We start from the raw sequence: 15,259 nt of genomic DNA, 5'->3' as shown, positions 1-15,259 counted from the left end.
AGGGGAGCAGGAGAGGGAGGGGGGAGAGGGAGGAAAGGGGGGGACGGGAGAAAGGGGAGGAGGGGAAGTGGATGGGAAGGGGGAGGTAATGGGAGGAGGGGGAGAGGGAGGAGGGAGGGGGGAAGGGTAAGTAATTCCCTCCTCTGGCCTCCTGCCTCTTCAGGCCTATGGATCACAATGTCTTTCCACTCCTGCAGCTCCCTGTTGCTTGCCTTGTTGGGTCCTTTAGCCCTGCCTATACCTTTGTTTAAAAAAAAAAAAAAAAAAAACAAAATTCTTCATTAAGCGGGAGGGGAAGGGGAAGAGAAGAATAAGAAGCAGAGGAGGAGGAGGGGAAGGGGGGGGGAAGGAAGGAGGGAGGAGGAGGAAGAAAGAAGAAGGAGAAAAAGGAAGGGAAAAAGGAAGAAAAGAAGGAGAAGGGGAGGGAGAAAGAGAGGGAGAGGGAAAAATGGAAGAAATAAGAAGAAGGGGGAAGGAGAAGAAGACTAAAGATGCGGTTTTCATCATCCCAAGTGTACATTTTAACAGGGATTTTCAGAGGCAGCCTCTCCAGCAGTAGAAAATACAGGCATTACCTCAGGTCAGTAGATCAAATTTTTGACAATCAGGCTGACTCTCCATGTTCCAGAACTACCTACTCATGTTTGGAGAAGTCCTCAGTTGTCTCCAGAATCCCAGTTTTTTAAACTATAAATTGGCTGGGTGCAGTAGCTCATGCCTGTAATCCCAGAACTTTGGGAGGGGGAGGGGGGTGGATCACTTTCAGTTCAGGAGTTCAAGACCAGCCTGGACAACATGGCAAAACCCTGTCTCTATAAAAAATACAAAAAATAGCCATGCATGGTGGCTCATGCCTGCAATCCCAGCTACTCAGGAGGCTGAGGCTGGAGGATCATTTGAGCTCAGGAAATGGAAGTTTCAGTGAGCCAAGATCATGCCACTACACTACAGCCTGGGAAACAGAGTGAGAATCTGGAAAAAAAAAAAAAAAACTTTAAATCATGTTCATTGGTTCCTGTTAGGGTTAGCTTCTCTAAAACTTTTGCATTGGACGCTTTCCATTTATGCATGCAGGTTCCAAGTGACGTCGGGTAATAGATGGTGACTCACATCTGAAATACAAACAGTAAATAAGGATGAGCATGTACAGTTGGCATCTGTGTCCGGCACTTGGTGAAGGTGTGCCCGAGACTCATCCACCTTGTGACTCACCAAAAAACCAAAGAATTTCATCTGACTGTCAGAGGCTGCCAGGAAACTAGGAAAATATACAAAACTGGGTAAGGAACTTTAAATGACCAGGCAAAGCCAAACTTTTATGGCACTTATGGTACTTCTACAACTGTGTCATATAGAAATAACTTGAAGCACAGAAAAAAGCAAAAGGTATAAAGCTGCTGATGGCAGTTGTATACAGAGTAGCAAAAAAAGAATATGGAAACAGCATAGATGACAAACAATAATAAAGTGGATAATAAACTATTATAAATCTATATAAATATTATGCAAACATTAAGGACCTTTATGAAGTACTTTGATAATATATTAGTATGAGACAGCAGTATTATATTATCAAATATTATTATATTATTTTATAATATGAATAAGAAAAGCAGCCTATCAGATGCTCATCCGTAGAAAAACGCTAGTGGAATTTCTCACCCACCTGGTAATAAATTATAGAAAATTTTCAGCATCTAACAAAACATTGAAATCACTTTAGTTGTAACAAAATGAGAAAAGAGACAATCCAAAACTATTAAAGGAAAGAAATCAAAAATTCTGAAATGGAGTGGAGGGTAGTAGCAGAGCACAGATCCTAAAGTTTTTTCTCTTTTTCTGTTCCCCATAACTATACTACAGAGTAGACAAAATCTTCAGAAATGTCACTAATACCTAGAAATCTAGAAAGAAGCAAAATATAACAATTATTTTGTTTTTCCACATCTAACTGATAGATTTGAGAATTGGATGTTAGGGATACATTGTGAAATGGGGAGAGGGAACAGTGGAACTGCCTCTTTCTGGTTGAAATGAAGACTCTAGGGCTATACCTGGAGTCAAAGAACCAACCCAGAACCTTAAGACGTCTGCCATTGGCACATACAGCCCACGAAAATGGAGTAAACCTGATACTATGTATGCATTTAACAAAATCTCAATATCAGAGAACTGAGCCCAGGTGAGTGGGTTGCCCCCATTTGCCCCCTATCACCCATTGGAGTTATTCTGTGTTCTTCCACATCGTACTCTCTGCCCCAAGAAGCTGGCTTCTGCAGACTGTCTTGACTCTGGCTTCCAGCTGGAATATTCCAATGGGAGTCATTGGCAGGAGATTAGAGAGTGGGAGGATACAGAGATGAGGAGAGGTATTCATTCTCTCTCCCTGCATGGTCACATTCCTGGAAGTGGCTGCTTTTCTCTGACTGCAGTTCCTGTTAGGCATTCTCTCTCATGCCTCAGTTGGCACCTGGCTCTAGTAATTCCCTTCTCTGGGCTGTCCCCCTCCCACCCCCCCACCCTTCCCCCCTCCCACCTACAGATCACGATGGCTTTCCACTCCTGCAGCATCCTGTTGCTTGCCTTGTTGGGTCCTTTAGCCCTGCCTATATCTTTATTTAAAAAAAAAAAAAAACTCTTCATTAAATTCACTTCAGTTTCTTCTTTTCAGCTAAATCTTTTTCAGGAAAATCCAATAGGATTTTCCTCAATAGGATCCCAATAGGATCTCAACTCAATAGAGTTGAGAATGCTGGCTATTTGTTCCTGGGAGCTTGCCCAGTATACCAGGTGTCAGTGCTGCTGCAGAGCTCCTCTTGTTCCTGCTCTTCCCATATATTGCAGAAAAGTAGATAGAGCACAAAATACCCAGACCTCAAACGTTATCCTGGTAAAGAATGAAGTAGTGTCAGATATGGAGACAGCGGAGTCAAGAAGTCACCTACTGTGCATCAGAGTAATTTACACATGAGCAAAATAAAAGGCGATGCATCCTACAATGTGAACATATTACAGAGAAGTGTTTTGAAGAAAAAAAAAAGAAGCAGAGCTTGTGTCAATGAACCCAACATAAAAGTATCAATATAAAGTGAAGATTAGAGGTAATCCAGCAGAAATATTTTAATGGCACAATCAGATTTCATTTTAGAAAGATTATTTTGCCAACAATTCAGTGGGTGAGTCAGAAGGCAGAGGCCAGAACCGGGACATCAGTGAAGAAGCCATTCCTTAGTCCAGGTGGAAAATAACAAGGACCCAAACCGAGGCAATGGCAGGGAGATGGATACAAAGAAGAAAAGATGAGACCTGATGTCCAAATGAGCAAGAGGGAGGAGTGAAGAGCAGAGGCTATTATTAAGCTTGGAGAAAAAGGCAATAGTTTGTGAGGGGAAAGCATATGTGAAAAGGTAGCAGAAAGAGATGATGATATTGATGTTTTTAAACTGTTTTGAAGCTGTTAATAAGGAGGTGAAATAGAGAAGTAGGAGCAAGTCTGGAAACAGAAAAATAAGGGAGTTAAGCTGATATTTAGGTAGCATTTAGCCTGAAATATTTGTTTTGAGATATGTGTATTTTCATTATGCAAATTTTTTCCTGAAGCACTTCTATTGTTCATATTTCAGTAGACTTCATCTTGCTTTCTCTATAAAAGCCATGTGGCTATCACAACTGTAGGACACATTGTGTCATGATGCCTTCTACTTCTGCAAAAGCACCCCAGCATTACATCATTCACATGAGTGAAGACTTGGAAATGAGAACGCCCAACATAAATACATAATAGTTCTAAAAATACATGCAAATATATATTTGCATGTATAACAAGTTGTCATGGATAGCTTATAACAGTTCATCTCAAAGGAATGATTTCTGACCTATATATGTTTCTAAAAACTTTAAATTTGAATGTTTACATAGTATGAACTATAATAACTGTGCTCATTGATGAGTAATAATTATTTCCTTTTTGACAAAATGAGGATATTGAAGTGAGAAATTTTAGGTAGTGTCTCTACTCTGATCACATGGCAGTAGAAGGATTAAAAATGTGGACCTCTTGCCTCAGTGGCTTAAACAAGTACACTAAAATATGTATGCTCACCCAATCAGTGATCATTTAAAAGCATTTTGCAAGTTGGAGTTTCAGATTATTTATGAGTTTTAGCTCCAGCCCATGTTGGGCATGCTCTCTCTCTCTTTCAGTAGACATAGATATAGGAGAATTATGAATCACTATTTGTCATTAATTACTTTATAAATGAAGAGATTAAAATGCCCCCAAATGGATGTTCAAGAGTGAAAAGCAATATGAAAATAAGGGGCTACCTAACTCCTAAAACCAAAAGATATTTCCATCCTTTCGAGTTCTCCATATTGAAGCTGCATTTCCTCCTTTGGTCCTTACTTTTTACATTCTTGCTAGTATTACATCTCTTTTCTCTGTATTTGCTTTACTTCTTGCTGGAATGTATCCTTTCCAACTTTTTAAATGAACAACTGTGGTTGAGAACTCTCTTAATCTTGGTATGTCTGAAAATACTGTATTTTACTCTCATTCTGGATAGCTAAACAAATGAGAAAATGGTCAAGGTTATCAGTGTTTCTATTCAAAGGGTGACTTGTTTACAGTTTGGTTCTTGAGCAGGAACAGAGTTTTGCACCAAAGAAATTTTGAAATGGCTTTTCTGGCATGAGATTCCAAAAGAACAGCACTAAAGGAGAACTGAGACACAGAGGCTCAGGAAAAGAGAGCATTTCAGAGGCATAGCCAGCATGTTGAAGGAAGGCATGGCCATTTGAATAAACCAAATAAGAATCCATACTTAAAGTCTAAACTTAAAACAAGTACACACACAGATCATGACTGTGTCTAGCAGCCATGAATCTATGGAGGCACAAATGCAAATGTTTGTTTTTGTTTTTGCTTTATTTCTTTTTTTTTTTTTTTTTTTTGCATTATAACCCATGCAAGGTAACACATAGACTTTCAGTTTAAACTAGGTCTCTTGTGATCCGTTCAGAATTTCCTCCTTCTATTCCTCTTTCTTTCTCTCCTGGAATGACATTCAGGTATCAGGAGAAAGACATCCACAGATGAAGTCTCCATGGTGGTAGCTTCTGCTGAGATGTATAATCATTGCTGGCCTTTGGGCATCAGTATTCAGCCCTGCTTTGCCCACACCAAAATAGCCGTGTGCCACTCTCCTTTCTGGTAGCCAGGTCCACGTACATTGCACGGATTCTTTGTTTTCTCAATGGCCAAAGACTCTCTACCTGGGTCAGGCCTGGTCTCCACCACTTCTCAGAGGTATGGCAAACTGCCCGTCCCTCATTCTGTGCTGTTCCTTCTCTCTCTTCTTGCTCTGATTCCTTCAGAACTCACAGAACTTCTGTCTCCCAAAGCCCAGTTCTTGCTGCAGGAAGCTCAGTTCTCCTTTAGGAACCAGCTGAAAACATGTCACGACTTGGGCATTTGGCATCAGCATTAGGCCTCTCCTGTCTTTCCTTAGCAGTTCCTCCCCACCAAAGCACACGATTCACAGCCCTCCGGAGCAGCTCTGGGCATGGGCATGGATACCAGTATCTGGGTCATCTCTTAAAATCGTGTGTGTGTGTGTGTGTGTGTGTGTGTGTGTGTGTGTGTGTGTGTTTCTGTCTGTCTGTCTGATTGCTATAGAAGAATGGGCCAATGAAGAGGTATCTTCTCTGAACATTATTTTTTAAGTCCTGAACTCTCTACCTCAAAGGATTATTAAAGGCTTTTGTGATACACAACCAAAGAAGAAATTCCTAAGTACCCAAAACTCAATTCCCGCCCAGGCTTTTGTTCTTGTATAAACACCTGGCCTAAGCGGTGTTCCAAATACTGGGAAAAAAATAAGGATTTGGGGCAAGGAAGAAGAGTTTTCCTCCTTGTATGAGAAAGGGAAGAGGTTATACAAACTCCCTAGGTATCAGCTCCTATACCACCCATGCCTGTAGAAGTGAGAAGATATTCATGGTGACTCAATGTGTGGGGAGAACTGAATTTTTAGAGCCAAGGCATTAAAGACCATCATAAAATCTCTCTGTGCCCAAGCTTGCACAGAAGGGATAGTGCCACTCTCCTCCAGCTGCAATGATGACTTGAGACTGCTTTAGACTCTCAGAATTCTTACCAGATCCTTGGCAGGAGATAGCCTCTCCAAACACAATACCAAGATGGAATTTCCTGCAAAACTATTTGTAGGAAATCAAAGGGTGGTAGCGAGTTCTCGTCCTATTAACTGATTTATAACTGATTTAGAATCTTTGAGGAAGTGTGATATTTTAAAAACCAGATGTGTTATGAGATAAAATTTATATCTGCTCCAACTAGAACATTATGTCAGCAGTGACCTTCATAGTATTTGCTAATATACATCAACTAATGAAGAGCAACTTTTACAAGTTCCTACTTTAATATGGATAGGAATTTTGTTTTTCTTATCAAATATATTTAATTTCTATTTTGCACTACGTACCTTTCAAATTAACAAAGACCAATTCTCTGTTATTTCATTCTTTTAAAATAGATATAATTTGAAAAAACAGCCATCATAATAAGCAATGGCTTTGTCTTATCAACAGCCAGATGTTCTCAAATTCAGCAATTCAGGACTCACTTGGCATTTCTGTTGGAGGAATACACTGGACTCCTATTATCATTATTACATTTATTTCCATAACCACCCCCTCAGCCCATCCATGCCTATCTGGAAAATGCTCACCCTGTCCATGTTTCCCGTGTGTGCAGCCAGCTGAATGTTATACCTGACCAGAGTTGACTGCATTAGGGGATGGTAGCTGATCCAACTGGACCCATCCATCCTCACATTAGGAATTTTGAAATTTGGACAAGAGAAAAGAGATGGGACTCACTCTCTTTGCCGAGAGAAGCTAAGAAACCCAGCAATCCATGGCAGTAACATATTGGGATTCCCAGAGGAGCTTTTAAAATACACTAGCGCCTGGGCCCCACTTCAGAACCACTGAAGTCAGAATTTCTGAGGGTGAGGTTCAGACACTAATATGTTGCTCCAAACTTTTTATCTTAAATAATTTAATTATCACTGAAAAATTGAAAGAATAGAACAGTGAACACTTACATATCCCTTCACCTAGACTGTGCTGTTAACATTTAGGATAAGTGGTCTTTTAAATTCTACAGGTGATATTAATATCAGAAGTGAGGAAAAACTCTAGGTGATATTAATATGTGATTGAGAACAACCCAACTGTAGAAAGAAGGACAGAGCAAAAGGAAGCAGATGCACCAAGATGGGCAAAGATCACAAAGAGAGTCCTGAGGCCACTCAGGCCCCTGTGTCTTACGCCCTGGGTTCTATGAGATCTCCAAGTATTATTAAAATAAAATCACCTTTGGAGCTTTAGCTAAGGAGTTGTTCATTGCAGTCAAAAGACTCAGGGATAATATGCAGAGGCAGTAGTTTCTATAGCCTCACCCCTAAATAAAAATAAAATCTGAGGTTTTACTGACCTGAGAGATGGCTTTTATGTTAAGAGAAATATATAAAAATAACAAACCCAGAAGCCATCAATTCCCAATATAATGGGACTAATAGACCACGTGCTAAACTATGGTTTTTTGGAAGTAGCCACTGTCTCCTAAGGTAGACTGTTTCCCACTAGTGAATTAAGTCAAATATCACACACACAACAGCAGTACCAAGGGGGGAAGGTGGACATGGGCCTGGTCTGCCCGTATCACTGACCCATATCACTGACATGGGTTAGAATTACCAAAACGTGCTGATGATAAAGAAGACTTATTTTCAGTTGTTCTATTACCTTTTAGATATATTTAGAAATATTATTCTCTATAGGAACTGCACCCCATTAATGCTTGAACCCAGGGCACATGACTTCCACTGACAACCCTTGTGCTCTCCTCCCATGTCCAATTTTAGAAAGAGCCACCAGTTACCTCAACTTGGGCTATACCCTGATCTCATTATCTGTGAATAAGAGTTCTGATTTCTGTTTACAAGTTTCTATTCATTTTTCTAAAGAAGATAGTGTTGTTGTAACTCTGTATTATGCAAATATTGTTAGAATGGGATTGTAGCTATATGATTTTAGGATACCATCCCTAATGACATAAAGAACAAACGTTGTGGTATTTTAAGGCTAACCACTTGCCTAGAAATATATTTGAAGTTACGTATCTGAGCTACCAATAAGTGGATTTTTCCAAACTATAGGGCTATGAATTTTGAAAGAGGAAATGTAATATACCAAAAGTAATATGAGAAAAATTCAAGCCTCTCTCTTTTATCTGTAAGTTCACTTTAAGAGGGAAATCAATAGCCAAACCGATCAAGCAAAAGAAAGGGTGTCAGTGATTGAAAATCAACTTAATGAAATAAAGTGTGAGGACAAGATTGAGAAAAAAGAATGAAAAGAAACAAAGCCTCCAAGCGACTATGTGAAAAGACCAATCCTACGTGTGACTAGTGTACCTGAAAGTGATAGGGAGAATAAAACCAAGTTGGAAAACACACTTCACAATATTATCCAGGACAATATCCCCAACCTAGAAAGACAGGCCAACATTCAAATTCGGGAAATACACAGAGCACCACAAAGCTAATCCTTGAGAAGAGCAACTCCAAGACACATAATTGCCAGATTCACCAAGGTTGAAATGAATTAAAATATGTTAAGAGCAGCCAGAGAGAAGTTCGGATTACCCACAAAGGGAAGCCCATATCAAACTCACAGCAGATCTCTCTGCAGAAACACTACAAGCCAGAGGAGAGTAGGGGACCAATATTCATCATTCTTAAAGAAAATAATTTTCAACCCAGAATTGCATATCCAGCCAAACTAAGTTTCATAAGTGAAGGAAAAATAAAATCCTTTATGGACAAGCAAATGCTGAGAGATTTTGTCACCACCAGGCCTGCCTTACAAGAGCTCCTGAAGAAAGCACTAAACATGGAAAGGAACAACTGGTACCAGCCACTGCAAAGATGTACCAAATTGTAAAGACCATTGACACTATGAAGAAACTGCATTAACTAATGGGCAAAATAACCAGCTAGCATCATAATGACAGGACCAAATTCACACATAACAATATTAACCTTAAATGTAAATGAGCTAAATGCCCCAATTAAAAGACATAGACTGGCAAATTGGATAAAGAGTCAACACCCATTGGTATGCTCATTCATACCAAGTATTCAGGAGACCCATCTCATGTGAAAAGAAACACACAGGCTCAAAGGGTTAAAGGCATATTTACCAAGTGAATGGAAAGCAAAAAAAAAAAATAGCGGGAGTTGCAATCGTACTCTCTAATAAAACAGACCTCAAACCAACAAAGATCAAAAAAGACAGAAAAGGGCATTACATAATGGTAAAGGGATCAATGCAACAAGAAGAGCCAACTAACTATCCTAAATATATATGCACTCAATACAGGAGCACCCAGATTCGTAAAGCAAGTTCTTAGGGACCTACGAAGAAACTTAGACTCCCACACAATAATAGTGAGAGTCTTTAACACTCTGCTGTCAATATTGGACAGATCAATGAGACAGAAAAGTAACAAGGATATTCAGGTCTTGAACTCAGCTCTGGACCAAGGGGACCTAATAGGCATCTACAGAATTCTCCAACCCAAATCAACAGAATATGCATTATTCTCAGCACCACATCATACTTATTCTAAAACTGACCACAAAATTGGAAGTAAAACACTCCTCAGCAAATGCAAAAGAATGGAAATCATAACAAACAGTCTCTCAGACCACAGTGCAATCAAATTAGAACTCAGGGTTAAGAAACTCACTCAAAACTGCACAACTACATGGAAACTGAACAACCTGCTCCTGAATGACTACTGAGTAAATAACGAAATTAAGGCAGAAATAAATAAGCTCTTTGAAACCAATGAGAACAAAGACACAACATACCAGATCTCTGAGACACAGCCAAAATAGTGTTTAGAGGGAAATTTATAGCACTAAATGCCCAAAAGAGAAAGCAAGAAAGACCTAAAATCGACATTCTAATATCACAATTAAAAGGACTAGAGAAGCAAAAGCAAACAAATTCAAAAGCTAGCAGAAGACAAGAAATAACTAAGATCAGGGCAGAACTGAAGGAGATAGAGACAAGAAAGGCTCTCTAAAAAATCAATGAATCCAGGAGCTGGTGTTTTGAAAAGACCAACCAAAAATAGATAGACTGAAATTTCAGGCCACTATGCCTAATGAACATTGATGTGAAAATCCTCAATAAGATACTGGCAAACCAAATCCAGCTTATCCACCACCATCAAGTCAGCTTCATCCTTGGGATGCAAGGCTGGTTCAACATACCAAATCAATAAATGTAATCTCTCACGTAAACAGAACAAATGACAAAAACCACATGATTATCTCAATGGATGCAGAAAAGGCCTTCAATAAAATTCAACAGCCCTTCATGCTAAAAACTCTCAATAAACTAGGTATTCATGGAACATGTCTCAAAATAATAAGGGCTATTTATGGCAAACCCACAGCCAGTATCCTAACGAATGAGCAAAAGCTAGAACCATTCCCTTTGAAAACTGGCACAAGACAAGTATGCCCTCTCTCTCCACTCCTATTCAACATAGTACTGGAAGTTCTGGCCAGGGCAATCAGGCAAGGGAAAGAAATAAAGGTATTCAAATAGGAAGAGAGGAAGTCAAATTGTCTCTGTTTGCAGATGACATGATTATATATTTAGAAAACCCATTCTCTCAAAGCTGATAAGCAACTTCAGCAAAGTCTCAGGATACAAAATCAGTGTGCCAAAATCACAAGCACTCTTATAAACCAATAACAGACAGAGAGCCAAATGATGAGTGAACTCCCATTAACAATTGCCACAAAGAGAATAAAATACCTAGGAATACAACTTACAAGGGATGTGAAGGACCTCTTCAAGGAGAACTACAAACTACTGCTAAAGGAAATAAAAGAGGACACAAACAAATGGAAAAACATTCCATGCTCAAGGATAAAAAGAATCAATATCAGGAAAATGGCCATATTACCCAAAGTAATTTATAGATTCAATGCTATCCCCATCAAGCTACCATTGATTTTTTTCACAGAATTAGAAAAAACTACTTTATATTTCACTTGAAACCAAAAAAGAGCCTGTATAGCCCAGACAATTCTAAGCAAAAAGAACAAAGCTGGAGGTATCACACTACCTGACTTCAAACTATACTACAAGATTACAGTAACGAAAAGAGCATGGTACTGGTACCAAAACAGAGATACAGGCCAATGAAACAGAACAAAAGCCTCAAAAATAACATCTACAACCATCTGATCTTTGACAAACCTGACAAAAACAAGCAATGGGGAAAGGACTCCCTATTTAATAAATGGTGTTGGGAAAACTGGCTAGCCATAGGCAGAAAACTCAAACTGGATCCCTTCCTTATAACATATACAAAAATTAACTCCAGATGGATTAAAGACTTAAACATAAGGCCTAAAACCATAAAAACCCTAGAAGAAAACCTAGGCAATACCATTCAGGACATAGGCATGGGCAAAGACTTCATTGACTAAAACACCAAAAGCAATGGCAACAAATGCCAAAATTGACAAATGGGACCTAATTAAACTAAAAAATGCACAGCAAAAGGAACTATCATCAGAGTGAACAAGCAACCTACAGAATAGGAGAAAATTTTTGCAATCTATCCATCTGACAAAGGGCTAATATCCAGAATCAACAAGGAACTCAATCAAATTTACAAGTAAAAAACGAACAATCCCATCAACAAGGGGGCAAAGAATATGAACAGACACTTCTCAAAAGAAGACATTTATGCAGCCCACAAACATGAAAAAAAGCTCATCATCACTGGTCATTAGAGAAATGTAAATCAAAACCATAATGAGATACCATCTCACGCCAGTTAGAATCATTATAAAGTCAGGAAACAACAGATGCTGGAGAGGATGTGGAGAAATATGAATGCTTTTAGACTGTTGGTGGGAGTGTAAATTAGTTCAACCATTGTGGAAGACAGTGTGGTGACTCCTCAAGGATCTAGAACAAGAAATACCATTTGACCCAGTAATCCCATTACTGGGTATATACACAAAGGATTATGAATCATTCTACTATAAAGATAAATGTACATGTATGTTTATTGTGGCACTGTTCACAATCACAAAGACTTGGAACCAACCCAAATGCCCATCAAGGATAAGCTGGATAAAGAAAATGTGGCACATATACACCATGGAATACTATGCAGCCATAAAAAAGGATGAGTTCATGTCCTTTGCAGGGACATGAATGAAGCTGGAAACCATCATTCTCAGCAAACTAACACAGGAACAGAAAACCAAATACCGCATGTTCTCACTCATAATTTGGAATTGAACAATGAGAACACATGGACACAGGGAGGGGAACATCACACACCAGGGCCTGTTGGGAGGTGGGTAGCTAGGGGAGGAATAGCATTAGGAGAAATACCTAATGTAGATTACGGGTTGATGGGTGTAGCAAACCACCATTGCATGTGTATACCTATGTAACAAACCTGCCTGTTCTGCACATGTATCTCAGAACTTAAATAATAATAAAATAAAATTTTAAAAATAAAAATAAAGAGCTCTCAGTTCCAGAGAGGATTAGTTAATTTCTTGAATTCATTCAGCAAGTAATCATTAATAATCTACTGTCTGCCAAGCACTATTCTAGGTCCTAAGAATTCAGCAATAAATGAGTCGGCAGTCCCTGCTCGTAGTGAGCCCAGAATCTATATGAATAAGTAAAAATGCAGTAAGTCAGAAGGTAGTAAGCCCTACAGGAAGAAAGAAATAAATAAAGCAGAGAACGGGAACAGGAATATTGGAGGTTGAGAGAAAGGAGGTAGGAGTGTTGCAATTTTAAACAGGATAAGCTAAAACATGAAGAAGGTAATTAAGTAAACTATGCAGATAACTGGGGAAAGATAATTCCAGGCAGAAGAAACAGTCAATGCAAAGGTCTGAAGCCAGGAGCATACGTACAAGGAAAAGCAAGAGGCCTGTATTACTAGAGCACAGGGCATCGGGGACAGAAGGGAGGGGTTAGAGCAGAAGTAAATATCAGAGAAATGACTGCAGCCACAATGTCCAGGGCCTTATTAGAAACAAAAAGGAAGAAGAAGAAGAAAGAAGGAAAAACACACATTTTGGCAAAACCCAAAGGAAAAACATTTTTTTTTTTTTTTTGAGATGGAGTCTCCCTCTGTTGCCCAGACTGGAGTGCAGTGGTGTGATCTTGGCTCACTGCAACCTCTACCTCCCTGGTTCAAGCAATTCCCCAGCCTCAGCCTCCTGAGTAGCTGGAATTACAGGTGCGCATCAACATGCCCGGCTGATTTTTTTGTATTTTTAGTAGAGATGGGGTTTCACCACGTTGGCCAGACTAGTCTCGGACTCCTGACCTCAGGTAATCTGCCACCTCAGCCTCCCAAACTGCTGGGATTTCAGGCGTGAGCCACTGCGCCTGGCCAGGATAAACATTTTTAAGCAAAACTAAACTTTTAAAACTCACGTTCAACAGAGACTGACAGAATCTTTCAGAAAAAAGAAAAGAATAAAGTATGAATTACACTCTTTTAAGAAATAGTATAAAAGACGGGGAGTGTAGCCATATCCCCGCAATACAAAGAATAACACAACGAAGACAATCTTCAGAACTGAGAGAAATCTCCTCAAAGTTTACTGTCCTCTTGAGAAAGTCTCTTCTGAGAAGAAGAATGTGTAAGGCCAACAGTTTTCATTGCCGTAGGTTGGTCGTTGGTGCAGGACTTTTTGAGAAGGTATGAAAATATTCCTCAGTTTCAAGAAGGATTTGAGGCTAGTGACACTTTCATAATAAGCCAAAATTGTAGATAAAACATTACAAGGTCTGATGAGGGAAAATAATGATAAAAAAGTGCCTCAAAGTTAACAAATTTCTTATTCACTGTGTATGTTTGCTTATTCACTGTATAAATTCACTGATAGACTACACATGTTACTAATTAAACCCCAAATCACCAAAGCCTCACAAATACAGACTCATAAGTGACTGCTCATCTCTAAAATTCCTCTCCAAAGAAAGTCACTGGAAGGAGAAGGAGGACCTGGAACTACTCACTGTGGCTGGCCAAAGTCACCGGCGAATTTGCCCCACACCCTGGCAGCTGGAGATGTGGACATTAGTGGCTCTCCTCTGTCATATCTTGCTACAGATCAGCAGGCTGGGCTCTTGTACGTATGAGAGTCAGGTTAGCACCGAACGGCAGCTCCTCAGGCTGAGGCAATCAGGCTGGGCGCTCTGCGCTCCCACAGGCAGTCAGCCCCATGTGCAGGGGTGCTGCAGCCTGACAGACAAGTCCTGCATGGGAGTAGCTCCTGCAGTGGGAGGGGCACAGCACTGGAGAATGGATGAGTCACACTAGGTGACAGACACAAACTCTCACAAAAAGCAAACGCTCCTGTCTTGGGCAAGGGATTCAAGACTGTGGTGGTAGCACAGGATGTATGATACATGGCTGTAGCTCCTTTGTTCTTACGAATCAGTCTGAGCCTAAAGATTTGGAAACCACAAGTGCCTATGCTTGGGGCTCTGGTACTGGCTGGCTTTCTGGTCACTAGGACTATGGTGGTATGGTTCCCAACTAGGATTGTGGTGGTGATGTTCCTATTGGTCCTCACCTGAGAGCACAAGGTAGCATTATGATTCCTCACTTCCTTGTGGTCAGTGGGGCCATGTTAAGTAATTCTGCACGGTGACCAGCAATTCAGAATAATGGTTACTTCACCAGACTGGGTCCCTGAGTGACCATGATAAGCAGAGTTTCCTGCTAACACTTGATGACCATAGGAAAAGATTACTTCTTACTATTCTTAGTCCCTGAGAGTTGGGGGCTATTAGTCACCTCAGCATAACCTACCCTATACTGAATGATACAAGGACAAAGACTCTCACAAAGCAACATGGTCAGTGACATATCTTTTTAATCCCAGCATTCTCCCTTCCTCATTTTGTTTCCTTGGCTGGTCTTGATCTTCTAGGAAGTAACCAGGGACTGATGGGAAAGTCCCCAGCTGCTGTGAATACTACTTTTCTCTAATAATGAATGCTATTTTTCTCTAATTCTAGGTTTGTGAATGCCCTGAGGGCTGAATACTCCTCTCTTAAAATCCACTCAAGTCTACTCCTCAGATGGGAA

The 15,259-nt window shown here is 39.9% G+C and overlaps 1 protein-coding gene across 2 annotated transcripts in view; it reads right to left on the bottom strand.

The window, feature by feature from the left end:
* ADGRF2 (adhesion G protein-coupled receptor F2) overlaps positions 1-14,477 on the bottom strand; it is a 42,952-nt gene extending 28,475 nt beyond the window's left edge. The window contains exon 1 of one of the 2 annotated variants that reach the window (XM_032299636.1): positions 14,182-14,477. The gene's annotated coding sequence lies outside the window, so the exon portion shown is untranslated. The remainder of the gene's footprint in view (positions 1-14,181) is intronic. The other variant, XM_032299635.1, reaches the window with a different exon arrangement.
* Between the last annotated feature and the right edge of the window lie 782 nt (positions 14,478-15,259).

The sequence above is a fragment of the Sapajus apella genome, unplaced genomic scaffold, assembly GCF_009761245.1.
Source record: "Sapajus apella isolate SASKATOON/1434 unplaced genomic scaffold, GSC_monkey_1.0 scaffold41, whole genome shotgun sequence".
In the NCBI taxonomy this organism is placed as follows: domain Eukaryota; kingdom Metazoa; phylum Chordata; class Mammalia; order Primates; family Cebidae; genus Sapajus; species Sapajus apella.
Note: the sequence above shows the minus strand (reverse complement) of the source record. Positions and strands in the feature narration are given on the sequence as shown.